The sequence below is a fragment of the Schistocerca nitens genome, chromosome 3 (assembly GCF_023898315.1).
Source record: "Schistocerca nitens isolate TAMUIC-IGC-003100 chromosome 3, iqSchNite1.1, whole genome shotgun sequence".
Classification (NCBI taxonomy): domain Eukaryota; kingdom Metazoa; phylum Arthropoda; class Insecta; order Orthoptera; family Acrididae; genus Schistocerca; species Schistocerca nitens.
In genome coordinates, this window is record NC_064616.1 from 297,780,079 (window position 1) to 297,801,342 (window position 21,264).

Here is a 21,264-nt window from a genome sequence, read left to right on the forward strand (position 1 = left end):
AAGCCAGAACGATAAACAGGCATGCCAACTAACGTCGTAACAGCCCCTTTTGGAGACTTATTTTGAAAGCTTAAGGTCACGCTCGCGAGTGTTGACGAAGTCGTGGTGTATACCCATGTGTTCCCACTGATCCAATGACAAACTCCACGTGCTGCCCGTTGTTGTTGACAAACTTCTAAACTTTTGTAGCAGTAGTGCATATTGACAGGTCTTAGTTGCTTTTTAGTTTGAATTAAGGAAGTACCGTACTAAAGATTACACTATTCAACACAGCCTGCGTAGAGAGAACCTTTACCACACGAGCAGGGGGTTCATGTAAATAATGATTTATTTACGCAGTTGTTGTCATTAATCATAACTCTGCATAATGAATGACATAATTAAATATTGCTCACGCTTTAAGGAATACTTTTGCCGCTGTTTGCAAAATACCACAAAAGGCGAATTTCAAAGAACGTCTCTTGAAGATAGCATCATACTGAATAATCTAAGTTAGTGAACGTAAATCTCAGTTGTTATGCTGTAAATGCGATTTCAGTTACAACAGAATTCATGTTCGCTGTAAGTATGTTAAATCTAGTGTTGTAGTCTTCTTTACGATAACTTTTTATTTGCGAAGATCGCAAGGGAGGATACATCTATTTCTAGTTTGAACCATTAAAATGGCCATCTTCAGATCGCATAACAGACCCCAGTGTCTACATCGATTACTGAAACACGACGCTTGGTACAATTCAAAACTACAAATTTTTACTTTGAAATTGTAAACACGTTTGTGCAAAAGCGTCTTGCTTCAGTAGTCGATGTAGGTATGGCTTTCTATTATGTGATATGAAGGCGACTATTTAACTGGCCGAAACTAGTAATCGATATATCCTTCCTTGCGGTGCTGGCAAATAAAACGTTCTCATAAGGGAGACTACAACACTAGATTTTAAGATCTCCTACAACACTGACAAGGTCTGGTATTTTAATATGTTAAATAAATCATAACGTCTGCTGTCAACTGAAATAAGAATCACTGCTCAGGTTCTGTGTTTTACGATAAGTTTGATAATCAGTTAATTGAAAGAGTTCTTGGTTGTCCTGAATTTTATCGGCTATTTAAATGAGCAGCCAATGCATCGCAATATTTTTTCACTGCTCTAAATTTTGCTGACCAGCAGTTAGAATAAAAAGTTGTTGCGCTTTGATTCACCTTATTTTTATGTGGGGTTGCCCTGTCACAAAACAGTGACTGAACATACGATAGCCGTACTGTCCTATCACACAGATGTCACAACTAATGTTCGCAAATCACTTACATTGTGTTTGTCTTCCAGGACAAATAAATTAAGCCACTGTGTATTACATTTCTATCTGCCTTTTGCAAAATTAGACGACTTACATCGGACCATTGTATTGTCTCAAAAACTGAAAAAATCGTGACATTTGATGGATTACAAGTACATCCGCTTCTGCTAAAATGAAGAAGTTTTATCTGCTGCAGTAAGGTGACAGCGGATATGTAACCCCAATAGTACCAACGCGTCTACAGTGAGTGACATTTTGCTGTTTACCTTTTACTATTATCTCATACTATATGAACCTTTACCATGGTATGACGCAATTCTTCAGATTCCTTTCTGTCTGCGGTTCACGTGCGAAGCACTGTCTGTACCTTACGTCAGGTGTTTCATAGCAAAATTAGCAAAAGCCGAGTTGCTAGCCGATTTCGACGTTTTACAATTCTAGAAATACACTATATGATCAAAAGTATCCGGACACGTGGCTGAAAATGACTTACAAGTTCGTGGCGCCCTCCATAGGTACTGCTGGAATTCATTATGGTGTTGGCCCAACCTTAGCCTTGATGACAGCTTCCACTCTCGCAGGCATACGTCCAATCAGGTACTGGAATGTTTCTTGGGGAATGGCAACCCATTCTTCACGGAGTGCTGCACTGAGGAGAGGTATCGATGTCGGTCAGTGAGGTCTGGCACGAAGATGGTGTTCCAAAACATCCCAAAGGTATTCTATAGGATTCAGGTCAGCACTCTGTGCAGGCTAGTCCATTACAGGGGATGTTATTGTCGTGTAACCACTCCGCCACAGGCCGTGCATTATGAACTGGTGCTCGATAGTGTTGAAAGATGCAATCGCCATCCCCGAATTGTTCTTCAACAGTGGGAAGCAAGAAGACGCTCAGAACATCAATGTAGGTCTGTATTGTGATAGTGTCACACGAAACAACAAGGGGGGAAAGACCCCTCCATGAAAAACACGACCACACAACCGCACCATAACACCATCGCCTCCTAATTTTGCTGTTGGCACTACACATGCTGGCAGATGATGTTCACTGGGCATTCGCTATACCCACACCTTGCCATCGGATCGCCACATTGTGTATCGTGATTTGTAACTCCACACAACGTGATTCCACTATTCAAACGTTCAATGTTTACGCTCCTTACCCCAAGCGAGGCGTCGTTTGGCATTTACCGGCGTGATGTGTGGCTTATGAGCAGCCGCTCGACCATGAAATCCAAGTTTTCTCACCTCCCGCCAAACTGCCATAGTACTTGCATAGGGTTCCTCATGCGGTTTGGAAATCCTGTGTGATGGTCTGGATAGGTGTCTGCCTATTACACACTACGACACTCTTCAAATCTCGGCGGTCTCTGTCAGTCAACGGTTGAGGTCGGCCTGTACGCTTTTGTGCTGTACGTGTCCCTTCACACTTCCACTTCACTATCACATCGGAAGCAGTTAACCTAGAGATGTTTAGGAATGTGGAAATCTCGCGTAGAGACGTATGACGCAAGTGACACCCAATCGCCTGACCACGTTCAAAGTCCGTTAGTTCCGCGGAGCGCCCCGTTCTGCTCTCTCACGATGTCTAATGACTACTGAGGTCGCTGATATTGAGTACCTGGCTGTAGGTGGCAGCACAATGCACCTAATATGAAAAACGTATGTTTTTTTTGGGTGGGGGGGTGGGGTTTCCGGATAGTTTTGATCACTGGCTAAACTAGCTTTGCTATAGAAGCGGCACATTCCAAAAATTTTACGTAAGAGCTTTCAACTTTGAAACTATCATAGCGCAGTTATATCTTCATTATAGTATTACACATATGAACATATAAAAACACAATTACATAATTAACACGATACTTTACTTAGATCTACAATGTTTCTATGAACCGCACAGTCAGATAATTGTAATTATAAGGCAGAATCGATGTAAACTCAGTAATGTATTCTGCAGGTGCCCTGAATGGAGCCTGCCTTCATTTTGATGTCTGGTAGCCCAGACATCTAACAAAATTTGGGTACAAGCACTAGAGCGAGATTTTGAGAGCCATACAAAAATACGTTTCTGCTGTTGGAAAGGCTGAGACTTGAAAATATCATAAGGTTTGTCTGGCAACTCTGTGATTCTCGACTTACTTTCGGAACCTGACGTAAATTAGCCTTACAAATTCATTGGCTATTTTCTTCTAATTTTGAAGAAACGTTCTGAACGTAATGAGTGACGATAAGAAAATTTAATTTTGTGAATGCAAGAAAGTAATTTTACTCGTAAACTGCTATAATTTCTCTTATCTTTCGCTTCTTGAACAATATGCTATTCTTTCTGGATTGATTGGTACTACAGCACTGAGAGATTGTTCTACGCATCGGCGCTTCACTAGCTCTGTGATACCGCATTTATCTGTTGATGTGAATTCAACTTTTAGCATAGGGTGAAAAAGTGGAATATCTAAAGCTACACGTATTGCCCCTTCTCTACTGCAGCTGAAAAGGACCACAATGAAATTCAGTAACACCGTCTTAGGAAAAATTATGAGTTCGCACTGCAGTTTCTGTGTAGCCTGGACAGGCATTTTTTTTCTATAATAATCTGCTGTATGATGGAATGTACCAAACTTAATTATTACTATAATATTACTGCTGCTATTTGTTCATTTTTAGAAAGTCTTATGTCGCTTATTTTCGTTAATTTTGGATTGGAAAGATGGAAGCATTTAATGTTCACTTCATGCGATATTTGCCTTTACCTTTGCTCTTTACTTAATTTTCAGAGCAAAAGGAGACCACCCAGCCATAACAGCTGATAACAAGGGGCCGATACTCTAGGTACAAATCTGCAACACATACGCACTTCTCGATTTTGGTGTAAGAAACCTGTAATGTCCATTCGCGGCTAGAAAACAACGGTTGTAAGTGCCGGATTCGAATCTCGGGAAAGCAGAAATTATTTGCTTTTTTTTTCCCTCACTGCAGTTTCAAACATCTTACGGCCGCTGAGAAAATTCGATATACGGCCTCTGTCTGTACTTACGTAACACGCTGATTAGGTACTGTCTTCAAATAGCCATCCAACACTTACATCATTTCAATTTGTTAATTTGTTACTCGAGAGCCGCGCGGGATCAGCCGAGCGGTCTGAGCGCTGCAGTCATGGACTGAGCGGCTGATCCCGGCAGAGGTTCGAGTCCTCCCTCGGGCGTGTGTGTGTGTGTGTGTGTGTGTGTGTGTGTGTGTGTGTGTGTGTGTGTGTGTGTGTGTGTGTGTGTGTGTGTGTGTGTGTGTGTGTGTGTGTGTGTGTGTGTGTGTGTCCTTAGGAATTCACGTTAAGTAGTGTGTAACCTTAGGGACTGACGACCTTAGCAGTTACGCCCCATAAGATTTCACACACATTTGAACATTTTTTTGTTACTCGAGAATGAAACCACATTTAACATCTTTCGTGGTTAATTAACAGGGACCACAGTTTCGGATAGTTGTCTTGGTCCAATATAAAATTTTTCGTCATGTAACTGTAAGTTCAGATTTGCTAACTGATAGTGGATAAAAATGTGTTGTATCACATCTCTTTGTGGTTTGTCAGCAATTACGATCAGTACTGTGCTCGAGTCTCACGACCTATGAATAACTTCCATTTTTAATATCACTTTGCTTTAGATAACAAGTACGATAGTTGGTTTTCGAACAACACGTAGATCAACGTGACATCATGAACATAGTAAAATTACTCGTGACAGGTTGTTGACGGTGAAGTTTCGACATAGCGCTTGACGCTATTAATCATGGTTTGTGTAAGTGGTTAGTTCATTAATCAGTTTATGCAAAAGCACTGGTCAAGTGAACGACGGTTAATAAATGGTGGGAAAATCTTTTAGAGAACAGAATACAAGACTGACTGATGTGGCAGAATTACAGTCATTATTTGTGTCTGGTACTGATGAGAGTGATAACACTTTTACAAATGTCACTTCTTGTGATAAATTCGAGTTTAATAGCGTTAAGGACTGTCTCAGGTGTTCCCTGATATTTGTAGTATCGTGGTATTAATTTACACCTGGAGCTATCTCCATACAGAGCAGTGTTTTCTAGTGGTCATTTATGATAACCATTTTGTATAGTCAAATAATTGTACCGGAACAAGATTAGAGGACCTCCAGGACAGTTACTTTATGTGGGCTGCACGAAAATCAGGGAAACTTAATTCAGGTCGTTCGGATACTTTTGAGCGTGACAGTACTTTCAGCGCATCCATTGCAATCTGTGACTGTTTCCATTCTGTGACTGCGCTAACACTGCGGAGCGTGATCGGTTCTTTACAAAACAGGTGAGAAACCGACAATCGATTTTGCAAAAAGTAAAGAGCTTTCTTTAAATTTGCACAAGCCATCAAGATATCTTTGTAGTCCTAACGCAGTACTTGGAACTATGTTAAAGTCTTTTCATGTTAATATTTATTTTACATGTACAGTTACTTCAACTTATGCATCAAACATTTGTATCGTTATTGTTACTGTTAGTTCTTGTTTTATTACTTAAATGTGTGGTGCCGTAAAAACTATGTTTATGAAACTGCCCTGCAAAATTTTTCTTAGCATGCCAAATACGTTTGTTTAAGGTGTATTTGTATATTTATATTTGTGCCAAAGCGTCTTTGTTAGTTGTTAATATTGACTTATTTTTTTAAACTAACCGACTATTATTCAATATGTTACATACATTTCAGTCATAAATATTCTTAACAAGCCCTTTGTTAAATTTGTGTCTTTATGTTCTCATTTCATGTCATCAGTTTATGTTTTGTACTATATGTCAATTATTTCCCTTTATGTGGCTACTTGGCCGCTAGATGCCATAGGCCAAAAATCCTGCAGGGAGTGCCCACGCCACCGTCTGACGGTGCGATTCCCTTCAGTTCCATTGACGCCACAGTGGATAGGCCTCTGCGAGATGCTGCGCGCGCTTGTCAGTTTTTCCGGGTGTCGCGATGCTCCCGCCCCTGGAGAGCGGCCAGCTGCCGCGCGCAAGCACACCGTTGCCTTGTCGGCATCACTGCCGTCGCTTGGCGCAGCAAGGAACGGCTTTCGTCCGGACCTGGGCAGTCACAAGTCGGGAGGGGCGATGCTGTTACTACCCCCCACGCTCTCCCAACATAACATGACATCACCCCCACTTAATATATTGCACAGAAACCCAGAAATTTGATAGCAATAAAATACATACGTTAAAATGTTTTAATATAATGACAATAATAATTTGTTTATTTGAGTGTTTAGCACAGTGCTTTAGCATAATATTTAAGAACCAGGATATCAGAGAGAGGCAAAATTTGAAAAGCATTTATCCGAACTTTTGAGGGAAGTAAAGAAAGGTCGGTAATATCGGACAGCGGATTGCGTCGGACAAAAGAGTTTTCTAAACTCTAGCGCTGCTGACAGCACCTGTCGCGCCACTGACGTGTCAACTATAAAGGAACGAGACCACTCATGCAATTTTGAATCATGTCAGCAGTGCGTTCGGAGTGGCAACAAGTTATCTCCTTGTACTGAGGTTTTAGAGGCTCGAATTCAATTTTTGGAGTATTGTACTTTGTTTTCTTATAAGTAATACAGCATTTCGTTGTATTTTTCGGTACAGCTGATACTGTTCTCTGTATCGTAGGGTTAAACAATGTCTAGCCCACATATGCCCAACAGAACAGACACCAATCGAATATATACATTTATGTAATAGCGGACGGCTCCTTTACGTTTGTTCCAGTGAGGATGCACTAATATCGTCCGAAATCTTACGGGAAACAATAAATCGTGAGTAGGGGGTTAATAGACCGTAGACGCTGCACTGGAGCGTGCGCTAAGTTTGAAATTTGAGTGGTTAGGGACCGTGCCCGATTAGCCGAGGTGGGCCGGCATGGTAGCTCAGCGTGTTCGGTCAGAGGGTTAGCTGCCCTCTGTAATAAAAAAAACTGAGTTAATCGATCACCAACGAACATAAACGGATGTCTTACGACGTCCGCCCTGAGCAGATTCAACGAACAAAATGAGACTACAAAAAAAAAAAAAAAAAAAAAAAAAAAAAAAAGGTGGTTAAAGCAACTGCTCATGAGAAGCGGTAAATCCGGGTTCGACTGTGGTACGGCAAAAATTTTCAACTTTCACCAATGCAGAACTCTTTAATTTTCCTGCAGGCGGTATCTATCTTTTCCCCAGTAAAATAGATTTTTAAATCTTTACATTCGTCCGCTAGCCATTCCTGCTTAACCATTTTGCACTTCCTGTAAACGTGACTTGTTATAATGGTTCAAATGACTCTGAGCACTATGGGACTGAACATCTGAGGTCATCAGTCCTCTAGACTTAGAACTACTTAAACCTAACTAACCTAAGGACATCACCCACATCCACGCCCGAGGCAGGATTCGAACCTGCGACCGTAGCAGCAGCACGTTCCCAGCCTGAAGCGCCTAGAACCGCTCGGCCACAGTGGCCGGCACTTGTTAGAAGTTTGTATTCCCTTTCACCTGTTTCGTCTGCTCTGTTTTTATATTTTCTCCTTTTATCAGTTAATTCGATATTTCCTCTGTTAATCAAGGATTTACAGAAGTTTTTTACCTTTTTGAGCGCCTGCTACCTTGATTATTTCATCTCTGAAAGCTACCCATTCGTCGTCTACCGTATTCCTTTCTCCTGCTCTTGTCAATTGTTGCCTAATTTTCCCTCTGAAACTCTCAACCACCCCTGATTCTTTCAACGTATCTAGTCCTCTCTCTTTAATTTCCTATCTTTTTGCATTTTCTTGAGTTTTAACCTACAGTTCATAACCATTAAATTGAAGCCACAATCAACTTCTGCCCCTCGAAACATCTTACAATTTAAAATCTGTTTCCAAAATCTCTTTCTTACCACTGTATAATCAATCTGAAGCCTTCCAATGTTCCTAGGTCTCTACCACGTATGCACCCTTCTTCCAGGATTCTTAAACCGAGTGTTAGTGATAATTAAATTATGCTCTGTGAAAACTTCTACCAGACGGCTTCCTCTTTCAATCCTTTCCCCCAGACGATACCCACCTACTATTTTTCCTTCTTTTCCATTTCCTGCTCGCATTCGGGAGGACGACTGTTCAATCCCGCGTCCGGCTATCCTGATTTAGGTTTTCCGTGATTTCCCTAAATCGCTTCAGGCAAATGGCGGGATGGTTCCTTTCAAAGGGCACGGCAGATTTCCTTCCCCGCCCTTCCCTAATCCGATGAGACCGATGACCTCGCTTTCTGGTCTCCTTCCCCAAAAGAACCCCCCCCCCCCCTATTTCCTGCAATCAAATTCCAATTCCCCGTCATAATTAAATTTTCGTCTCCATTAACTATCTGAATAATTTTTTTTATCGCATCATACATTTCTTCAATCTCTTCATCATCTGCGCGGCTATTTGGTATATAAACTTGTTCTAATGTGGTGGGTGTGGGCTTAGTTTCTGTCTTGACTACGATAATGCTTTCACTATGCTGTTCATAGTAGCTTAACTGCATTCCTATTTTCTTATTCAATATTAAATCTATTGCTACATTACACTATTTGGTTTTGTATTTATAGCCCTGTATTCAGCTGACCAGAAGTCCTGTCCCTCCTGTCATCGAACTTCACTAATCCTTCATTAACTTAAACCTGCCCCATTTTCCTTTTTAAATTTTGTAACCTACCCGATTAAGGGCTCTAAAATTCCTCTCTACGATCCGTAGAATACCAGTTTTCTTTCTCGTGATGACTTACTCCTGAGTAATCTCTGCCTGGAGATGCGAATGGGGACCATTTTACGTCTGGTAACATTTTACACAAGAGGATGCCATCACCATTTAACTATACAGAGGAGTTGCATGCTCTCGGGAGATATTACGGCTGCAGTTTCCCCTTGCTTTCAGCCGTTCGCATTGCCAGTAGAGCAAGGCCATCATCCGGACTGATGCCCCTACAACTACTGAAAAGGCTGCTGCCCCTCTTCAGGAACGACACGTTACTCTGGCCTCTCAACAGATACCCCTCCGTTGTCGTTGCACCTATGGTACGGCTATCTGTATCTCGGAGGCACGCAAGTCCTTCGGCAACGGAAAAGTCTATAGAGTGGGAGGGAGTACGAGAAGATATCAAGATTTAAAAGCTGACTGCAGCTGAACTCACGAGTTTGCACTGGACAACAATTTTCAGCAAGAAATAAATAGATTCTTTGACAAAATAGGTTTGCTGATAGCAAGCTCAAGTTTATAATCATATACTATCCAATCAAAAGTTTTTGCAACGAAAATAACTCTTTTTACGCAATATAGTTTAATTTCCGAACCAACCCACCCAATATTTAAACGACCAAAATGTAAAGGATTGTAAAAATATTAAAAAATCAACTTACGTGTAAAGTAACTTATCGTAGCATTGCCGATTCACATTCAGAAAATAATATAATTTCCAAAGAGCTTTTTCGTGCAATATTTCCCAGTTTTCCTCCACACGTGTCTCACAACGTGTTTAAGAACTACAATCGAAACAAACTCTCCAAACTTTGCTTTGGCATAAATTACACAATATAAAATCGAGGTGTGCCCTCACCACTATCAGTGTTTCACTTGGGGCTACGATACTGAACATAGGTCCTAACACTATACCTGTGCGATGGTGTGAACTGGTGGAATGCTGTTTCTTCCAGATCATTCCTCCTACATTTGGGACGTCGATCTTTTTCTGCTTAGTGGTAAGTCGGTCAATTCTGTCTTCGTGGGTTTTGCCCGTTCTACCTGTGGACTCCCTAATTGTGACGGATTACTTGATGTTGTAAGTAGGATATAGACAATAAATCTGACAAACTTCGACAGTTGTTCTTTAATAGGTAGTTCCCATGAATTATGGACTTCCCGAAGTTGTATGGCCTTCGTTTTGCAACGATACAGACAGCCGTACCGTACATGCAACACAACAGAGGGGTATCTGTGGAAAGGGCAGACTAACCCATGATTCCTGAAGGGGGTCAGAAGTTTTTTCTGTACATGCTGAGGCACTAGTTTGGATGATGGACTGGTCTGGCCTTGTATCATTCCTCCAACATGGTCTTTCAGTGTTGTTACTGCAAGCGGCTGAAAGCATGGGGCTCAATTCGAAGTGGAACTCACCACAGAAGACAATTGTACGCCAGTAAATGAGATTCCAAGCCGAAGACATGTCTGGAGACGCCCCGAACAGCGGTGGGATACCAAACTGATTGTTGCCCGCCATATGGCCCGACAACAAGGAGTGATGGTCTGGGATGCCAGTTCTTTTCATAGCAGGATCCCTATGATTGTCATCTGTGGTACCCTTACAGCACAACTGTACGTTGACGATATTCTACACCCTGTTTTGCTGCCATTCACATGTCAAGGAATCCTGGGATTATATTTCAGCAAGATAATGCCCGCCCGCACACAGCGAGGGTTTCTACTGTCTGTCTTCGTGCGTCCCAAAACCTACTTTGGCCAGCAAGGTCGCCGGATCTCTCCTCAGTTGAGAACGTTTGGAGCATTATGTGCAGGGCCGTCCAACCAGCTCGGGATTCTGACGTGTTAACGAGCCAGTCGGCTAGAATTTGGCGCGATATCCCTCATGAGGACATCCAAGAACTCCGTCAATCAATGCAAGGCCGAATGACTGCTTGCATAAGGGCCAGAGGTTGAACAAATGTTACTGACTTGCTCAATTTGTTAAGCTCTCTCTCTTGAATAAATTATCCAGTTTTTCTGAAATTTCAATCATTTTAATCATTTGTTTGTACATGTACTTCGTTTCCACCGATTTCCCTCCCGTTCGGATAATTCTTTCGGGGTGCTTTTGTTTTTGTCCACAGTGTGTTCAGAAACAGTATGAAAAGATTTTAAGGTTGTTACAGGATAGGTTACACTGCGAAATAATTCTTAAGGAAAAAAATTCGATACGTTGCGCCGTTTCAGAATTAATTAACACCGAAGTTAGCCACTCGGGCCCTTGCGTGTGCAGATTCAAGCTCGTACAATTTATTAGTGTCTTGTTTCCATAGAGTAGATGACAGCGCAAGAGACTGTTCAGCCTTTGGATGGAATTCGATCCTTACTACTGCCCCATGTCCAATTTTTGAATCCTTTTGTTTGGTTTTAGGAAACCAAATGAACATTTAGCGACACCGTCTCTCGCAGGCCGCTTTAATTTGCGCACCCAATGGTCTGAATGGCTAACTACAATGCTAATTAACAATTTTTTTCTTAACGGCTATTTGTCAGCACAACCTAACCTGCAACTCCCTTACAGACTTCTTAGACTGTTTCTGACCACCCTGTGTATCGGGGCCTATCTCAGTCAATCGCAAGCTCCTGATGTGTGTGATACTGTGACGCCAGGCCAGATTACCCAGGTGTCACACTGGAACTACCACGTCATTCCGGCGCCTTATTTCCCCTCAATGTGGGCAGTAGGCTTTGCGCAGTATTGCACTATCTTATTAAGTTTTAGGTACCTGTTATGTAACGTATTACACATATAGACACTTACTGTATTACATAAATGTTACACATTTTCCCACTAAGTTGTTTTCAAAATTGGAATTTCTCAGAGACAGAGATTAGTTTGAAATAGTCAAGAATGATGACAGGAACTCCCTTGATTATCTGTCTTCCTTTACTTCTGGACTGACCTAAACCACAATCCAAACTTATTCTAATAATGCTTATGTACTATTTAAATTCGACATTTTTATTACTTGAATTTCTGGAAGTAGCTTTCCTCCAAGAGTGTGATGGAATTTTAATATTTTTATTGTTTTCTGAAACATTAATGGCTAAATTCGCTGCATCATACTGAATGTTAATTGGTTAGCACACTGCTGTGCATTTTAATGATATTTATCACTACTAGCTGTTTTGGCGTATCAACACTTATTAATTTTAGCATGTATCAACGTTGCATCCAACTTTGGTGCTTTTCCATCTTTACACAGCATTAAACATTATTGACGGAAGGCTGCTGCTGCTTACTTGCTGTCAAGGAATATTGCTTTTGAGAGTTTTACCCTCGATCGTTGTCTAGTTGTAGTAAGGCAGCTTTCTTCGTTTTCCACTCTCCCTTCCATCGTACATCAGTTATGTAATTACATGGAAAGACAAATTTTATTAATTAGTAACGCAATTATATCCTAATTCTGTAAGATAAATGTGTGTTCCTTACATTATTCAAGCGAAGTCACCATTACTGTTATTAACAATATCCTTATACGTCATTAAATTTGTGTCATTGACCTTCCATATCACTTTTTCTCTGGTCGGGAAGTCAACTGCTCTCCTGACCCACATATTTTTCGTACGTCTGGTCTGGCGGGTTGAACTGTGTGGCGACGGGGCTGGCACCCCATGTGGTGGACCCACTCATCGGCGGACCGCTGTTCCCGTAGACTCAAATCGCTTCCGTCTGACCAAAATCGAGTGTTTTTCCTTCGCCAATTTACATTTACATGTTTACAAATGATAAGTTATCTTTTATCGCACTTGATGAAAGTCAGTGCATTATTTTCTTCGGATGTTTATTTCTGTTGAATCCAAGCCACTAAGTCTTCTGTCTCACATCCGAAGGAATTCGTTTTGCACTGTCAAGTGTGATCATTTTGCATTCTGTGCCTACTCTCGTTATTATTGCGTTCAAATACTCTCTTCTTCCGCTGTTTAATAGGTGATTCAGTATTTGATGAGTCAGTCTGCCTCGTTTCTCATCACAAAGATAACAACCACCACTTAATGTGAATGTGTTTATTAGATTACCTTTGTTTCATGCTACTATATTTCTACGTTTTTATTCGCGTTATTGTTACGCTGATCATTATGATCAGTATTTCTCCTGATATTTTCGAGTTTACCTCCCTCAAAAAGTGTTACGTTCCTACCTCAGTAATGACCAGCTCACTTTCTGCTCATTTGTTACGGCGGAATTAATTCACATACTTCTTACTAAAGCGGCAACTTACCTGGTCAACCACCCAATGAATTCGTTTTAAGCCAATGTGGCCCAGATCTTGTTGAGTACATTATTCACTATTCTCTTCCTTAATGATCTATGGCTCGTTACCGGTTGCCTACAGCATTTCTTTCATCTACTCATACTTTTTCTGTACTTTAATAATCCGAGCAGTCTGCTCCAGCCAGTTTCATAAACTGATTCCAGTATAAATTTACTCTGGTAATGTTATTCACTTACCTCTTCTTTTGACGTATAATCTTTATGCCTACCATATTCATTTTTGTATACTCATGCAACGTTTAGTGTATATTATGTCTGCAGAGCGTAATAATGAATTCGTAGTTGTTATATCATTGAAAATATGTAAGGTATTTTGTATGTTTTTGTGATGACTCCCATACAAACTTTTGACTTGAGCACTACATATCTCTGCATCCTCCAGGCTGTGGCTAAGCCATTTCTCCACAGTACCCTTTCTTCCGAAAGTGCTAGTATGGTAAGTTTCGAAGGGGAACTTCTGTGAAGTCTGGAATATAGGAGATGAGGTACTGGCGGGAGTAAAGCTGTGAGGACGGGTAGACCGCGGCTTTTTATATCGTTAATAGTGTATTTTAGGCGCTTAAAATAGGCTCTTTCAGTTCCCCGCCAGGCTATATAAAAACTGAAATAGGCCCTAAAAAGGACAGTTTCCTCTTCTCCTACTAAATCTAGCCCTTCCTCTTCTGGAGGGCGGGGGAGGGGGGTAGGGGGGTGATTGGGGTGGTGAGGGGGGGTAGGGGGTAGGGGGTAGGGGTAGGGGTAGGGGTAGGGGGTAGGGGGGTGATGGGGGGCTGAGGGGGGTAGGGGGGTGATGGGGGGGTGAGGGGGGAGGGGGTGTGAGCGAGGGAGGGGTGGTGAGGGGGGAGGGGGGAGGGGGGGAGGGGGACTATGATTTTAATAACGCGGAACCTGTGTGCCGTGCTGTGATCTCTCTTCACAGTCATGTTGCATGTCTATTTGCGTTGGCATGCTGAATCTCTGTGGTGGTGTTTCTTCCTCTATATGTACCTCATTTTACCCACTATTTTTCCATATATTTCTACCACAACCTTTAAACTTCAGTTATTACTTACCAGTGAGTCTAGCTGTTTCAATGTCTGTACATGTGCATTGATATCAGATTTTGAGATTCTAATTAACTTTTCCTAAATTGGTACAGGCAACTAAATCATTATTATCGAGGTCAGATCCCGCTCTTTAGGTGGATGTGGAAATATAAATTATTCTATATGTAGACTTGGAAAAACTCTGTAACGTTTACACCCACTACTATTAAAATTGACACCTACATATAGCTCTCTCCTCACGCAATTGTGAGCGCTGCTCCACCAATGTCGATTCATAAATGTTTTTCTGAATTGATCGTATGTTTCGCATTGTGATCCAGTTTGCATTCCCAGAGGTAAGGCCTCACTTTCTGATCTAGAAATTACACACACTAAATTCTTATCGACCCACTGTCCGGGAAATATTCCTTCAAATTATTGTTTGAATGCCACTGGGTGGATGCCGCCCCTACCAGAGAAACATGCGAAACTTACTGACAAGCGAACTCTGACTGTGAGACGTAAAATAATTCTTGTTTTTATTTTTCTATTTTTCCTGCTTGTGCCACGCTTCAAGTCCCTGCTTTATTTCACATTCTGTCTGGTAAGCAAGCCGAGATACTTTCTCTAAACTGTGCCTCGGGCCTCATTTCACCTATTTCCCAGAATACTTTCAGTTTTGATTGAAGTGCACCTGCATTATCGTTACATGTTTTTTCAAAGTTATCTATTCTAGAATACGAATCAACGTGGACTTTATGTTGTCGTTCTGCTGTTTGTGAACTATTTTCTTTTAGGTCATCCACTGTTTGTACAATATTAGATTCTAACCATTTTATCCTAGGCTCCTTAGCTTCAACCAACTCCTTCCTCTTCACTACTGCTCCCCACAGGCCTCTATTACTAGCTTTTGCCTCTTTATATTTCTCAAGTGAGGCTCAGATTTCTAAGCGAATCTCGTCTTTCATTTTGTCAATTTCACAATTTGATTTGTTTCCACCAATTTTCTTGTTTGTTATTCACTATAAAGGTTATTTGTTAACAGACTAATTGCCTTTGCTCGAGCGTCCATAATTGGATTCATTTTTTTGACTCAACTCCCTGAGGAACGTCATTATGCCATCTCTGGTATCACTAATATTTACTACTGTACTTTCATTGGAAAATTCGTTACCACTGTCGACAGGTAGACTATCTGTCGATTCAGTCCAGTGGGTTGCATTTGGTTGACTCAAATCAAACCCATTGTTTCCAGAGTGAACTTGACCAATGTTCCTATGATGAGTGACTTCTATTATCCATCACCAATTTTGTACTTCTAAACCATTTTGTGTTGAACTATCGTTATGTAATTCTAATCCATTTGAGTTTGACACACACTAAACATTTTGTATTGACAAACTATTGTCGTGTAATTATGATGCATTTAACACTAATATTTCTTCCTGTAGATATGAAGAAAGTTCGTTTTAAATGTTACTGATTTCTTATACTAAAATAAAATGGAATCTAATTACTACTTGGTGTGTGCACACGTCTGCACTAATGTTACGACGAACTCTGATCAGCACTACGCTATTCGTGTGGGCCTTTTAAGCAAGAAGTGCTGAAAACCTTAACATACACACAGCAAAAAAAGTTTTGCATCACCTCGGTTCCGAGAGTTCCGGAACCTGTACAGAAAATTGAAAGAGAGATCAACATAAACAATTTCCGCCCTTTTCATTGCTCATGTAAACCACGCATTGCATGTTGTACCACCATACAGCGAGACCTTCAGAGGTGGTGGTCCAGATTGCTGTACACACCGGTACCTCTAATACCCAGTAGCACGTCATCTTGCAATGATGCATGCCTGTGCTCGTCGTGGCATACTATCCACAAGTTCATCAAAGCACTGTTCGTCCAGATAGTTCTACTCGTCAACGGCGATTCGACGTAGATCCCTCAGAGTGGTTGGTGGGTCACGTCGTCCATAAACACCCCTTTTCAATCTATCACAGGCATGTCCGATAGGGTTCATGTCTGAAGAACATGCTGGCCACTCTAGTTGATCGATGTCGTTATCCTGAAGGAAGTCATTCACAAGATCTACATGATGGGGGCAGGAATTGTCGTCCATGAAGACGAATGCCTCGCCAATATGCTGCCGATATGGTTGCACTATCGATCGGAGGATGGCGTTCACGTATCTTACAGCCTTTCGGTGCCTTTCATGACCCACATAGTCCCACCCCAAAACAGCAGAGAACCTCCACCTTGCTGCACTCGCTGGACAGTGTGTCTAAGGCGTTCAGTCTGACAGGGTTACCTCCTAACACGTCTGCGACGATTGTCTGACTGAAAGCATATGTGATACTCATCGGTGAAGAGAATGTGGTGCCAATCCTGAGCGGTCCATTCGGCATGTTGTTGGGCCCATCTGTACCGCGCTGCATGGTGTCGTGTTTGCTAAGATGGACCACGCCATGGACGTCGGGAGTGAAGTTGCGCATCATGCAGCCTACTGAGCACAGATTGAGTCGTAATAATACGTTCTGTGGCTGCACGAAAAGCATTATTCAACATGGTGGCGTTGCTTTCAGGGTTCCTCCGAGCCATAATCCGTAGGTAGCGGTCATCCACTGCAGTAATAGCCCTTGAGAGGCCTGAGCGAGGCATGTCGTTGACAGTTCCTGTCTCCCTGTATCTCCTCCATGTCCGAACAACATCGCTTTGGTTCACTCCGAGATGTAACAATGTGGACGTGATCGAACTGTGGTATTGACACTAGGCATTGTTAAACTACAGGCAACACGATGATGATGATGATGACGATGACTGGTTTGTGGGGCGCTCAACTGCGCGGTTATCAGCGCCCATACAAATTCTCTACCTTTGCCGAGTCCAAACTCGCCACTTTCATGAATAATCATGAAATGATGAGGACAACACAAACACCCAGTCATCTCGAGGCAAGGGAAAATCCCTGACCCCGCCGGGAAGCAGACAACACGAGCCGTGTACCTCCTTACTGGTGGAATGGCTGGAACTGATCGGCTATCGGACCCCCTCCGTCTAATAGGTGCTGCTCATAAATGGTTTTTTACATATTTGGGCGGGTTTAGTGACATCTCTGAACAGTCAACAATATTCACAGTCAACGTCTATCTTCAGGAGTTCTGGGAACCGGGGTGATGCAAAACTTTTTTTGATGTGTATCTTTTATGGCGTGAAGCCATGTGCGAAGCCAGATGTACTCTCAGTTTCCAGCGGGCCTCTCCTGCTGTGATCTCTCGTTTGCCGTGGTATTGTAATGTTTGCTCGGCCCTTGCCTCTGTGGCTCTCGCTCGCACCACAGAAATCGCCGTTATCTGCTACAGAGCACGCGTCCTGCTGTTGCCCGTGTCGTCGTCTTAAAGAGGAGTCGTGTCAAAATCCCGCAATTTTCTGGTATTGTTGGCAGTCTCTTACGTGACATCCTACCTCTCTATCCTTTGCCTTATACAAGCCTTATCTGCTGTTATGACAACATAAATAATTACATTGCCATGTAATTTTGCATGAATCTTTTCCAAGAGTCACTATCATAGTTTGTTCTCTACTATTCACTCCTATCCTACACTCTGCTCTTTACGACTGCTACTAATTGTCACTGGACATCCGATACTCCATACGGATTGTTACTGCCGTATCTTAGCTATTAGGTTCAATTATTCACTGTTACAGTACCCTAAAACTATCCGAATTCATCCCCGAAAGGAATGTCATGTGCAACAGTCTCCTTACGTTGGCAAGACGTGCCCAGGCCTCTATTTCAATCGTTTATTGCAGAAGCAGCACTTTCCACTTTTTAACACTATCAGTTATTCTCACCCCTCCCCCACCAAGCCATGCCGTTGGCGGGGAGGCTTGCGTGCCTCAGTGATACAGATAGCAGTATCGTAGGTGCAACCACAACGGAGAGTGTGGTTCCTGAAGAGGGGCAGAAGCCTTTTTCAGTAGTTGCACGAACAATAGTCTGGATGACTGACTGATCCGGACTTGTAACATCAACCAAAACGGCCTTACTGTGCTGGTACTGCGAGCGGCTGAAATCAAGGGGGAACTACAACCGTAAATTTTCCTGAGGGCATGAAGCTTTACTGGATGGTTACTGATGATGGCGTCCTCTTGGGTAAAATATTGCCGAGGTGAAATAGTCCCCCATTCTGATCTCCGCACGGGGCCTACTCGGGAGGACGTCGTTATGAGGAGAAACAAAATTGGCGTTCTACGAATCGGAGCGTGGAATGTCAGACCCTTAATCGGGAAGAAAGGTTAGAAAGTTTAAAAAGGGAAATTGATAGGTTAAAGTTAGATACACTGTGAATTAGTGAAGTTTGGTGGCAGGAGGAACAAGACTACTGGTCAGGTGACTACAGGGTTATAAATACAAAATCAAATATGGGTAATGCAGGAGTAGGTTTAATAATGAATAAGAAGATAGGAACGCGGATAAGCTGCTACGAACAGCATAGTAAACTCATTATTGTAGCCAAGATAGACACGAAGGCCACGCCTACCACAGTAGTACAAGTTTATATGCCAACTAGCTCTGCAGATGACGAAGACATTGAAGAAATGTATGATGAGATAAAAGAAATTATTCAAATAGTTCAGGGAGACGAAAATTTAATAGTCATGGGGCACTGGAATTCAATAGTAGGGAAAGGAAGAGGAGTAGTAGGTGAATATGGACTGGGGATAAGGAATGAAAGAGGAAGCCGCCTGGTAGAATGTTGCACAGAGCATAACTTAATCATAGCCAACACTTGATTTAAGAATCATGAAAGAAGGTTGTATACATGGAAGAGGCCTGGAGACACTGGAAGGTTTCATATAGATTATATAATGGTAAGACAGAGATTTAGGAACCAGGTTTAAAATTTTAAGACGTTTTCAGGGGCAAATGTGGACTCTAACCACAATTTATTAGTTATGAACTGTAGATTAAAACTGAAGAAACTGCGAAACGGTAGGAATTTAAGAAGATGGGACATGGATAAACTGAAAGAAGCAGAGGTTGAAGACAGTTGCAGACAGAGAATGAGGGAATGACTGACAAGAACAGGAGAAAGATATACAATAGAAGAAGAATAAAATGGTTCAAATGGCTCTGAGCGCTATGGGACTTAACATCTATGGTCATCAGTCCCCTAGAACTTAGAACTACTTAAACCTAACTAACTTAAGGACACACATCCATGCCCGAGGCAGAATTCGAACCTGCGACCGTAGCAGTTGCGCGGTTCCGGACTGAGCGCCTAGAACCGCGAGACCACCGCGGCCGGCAGAAGAAGAATAGGTAGTTTTGAGAGATGAAATATTGAAGGCAGCAGAAGATCAAGTAAGTGAAAAGACGAGAGCTAGTAGAAACCCTTGGGTAACAGAAGACGGTTCAAATGGCTCTAAGCACTATAGGACTTGACATCTGACGTCATCAGTCCCCTAGAATTAGAACTACTCAAACCTAACTAACGTAAGGACATCACACACACCCATACCCGAGGCAGGATTCCAACCTGCGACCGTAGCAGCAGCGCGGTTCCAGACTGAAGCGCCTAGAACGGCTCGGCCACAGCGGCCGGCTGGTAACAGAAGAGATACTCAATTTAGTTGATCAAAGGAGAAAATATAGAAATGCTATAAATTAAGCAGATGAAAAGGAATACAAACGTCTCAAAAATGAGAAAGACAGGAAGTGCAAAATGGCTAAGATGGGATGGCTAGAGGACAAATGTAAGGATGTAGAGGCATACATCACTAGGGATAAGATTGATACTGCCTACTGAACGTAACAGACACATTTGGAGAAGAGATAACTACCTGTATGAATATCAAGAGCTCAGATGAAAACCAGTCCTAAGCAAAGAAGGGAAAGCAGAAAGATAGGAGTATATAGAGGGTCTATACAAGGGCGATGTACTTAAGAGCAATATTATGGAAATGGAAGAGGACGCTGATGAAGATGGATGGGAGATACGATACTGCGTGAAGAATTTGACAGAGCACTGAAAGATCTAAATCAAAACAAAGCCACGGGAGTAGACAACTGGCTGGCTCTGAGCACTATGGGACTTAACATCTGAGGTCATCAGTCCCTTAGAACTTAAAACTACTTGAACCTAACTAACCTAAGGACATCACACACATCCATGCCCAAGGCAGGATTCGAACCTGCGTCCATAGCGGTCGTGCGGTTCCAGACTGTAGCGCATAGAACAGCTCGGCCACCCCGGCCAGCAGTAGACAACTCTCCAGTAGAGCTACTCATAGCCTTGGGTAAGCCAGCCATGACAAATTTCTTCCATTTGGTGAGCAGGATGTATGAGACAGGCAAAATACCCTCAGACTTCAAGAAGAATATAGCAATTCCAATCCCAAAGGAAGTAGGTGTTGACAGGTGTGAAAATTACCGAACTATAAATTTAATAAGTCACTGTTGCAAGATATTAACACGAATTCTTTACAGACGAATGGAAAAGCTGGTAGAAGCCGACCTCGGGGAAGATCAGTTTGGATTCCGTAGAAATGTTGGAACACGTGAGGCAATACTGACCCTACGACTTACATCTACATCTACATCACTATTCTGCAATTCACATTTAAGTGCTTGGCAGAGGGTTCGTCGAACCACTATCATACTATCTCTCTACCATTCCACTCCCGAACAGCGCGCGGGAAAAACGAACACCTAAACCTTTCTGTTCGAGCTCTGATTTCTCTTATTTTATTTTGATGATCATTCCTACCTATGTAGGTTGGGCTCAACAAAATATTTTCGCATTCGGAAGAGATAGTTGGTGACAAATTTCGTAAATAGATCTCGCCGCGACGAAAATCGTCTTTGCTTTAATGACTTCCATCCCAAC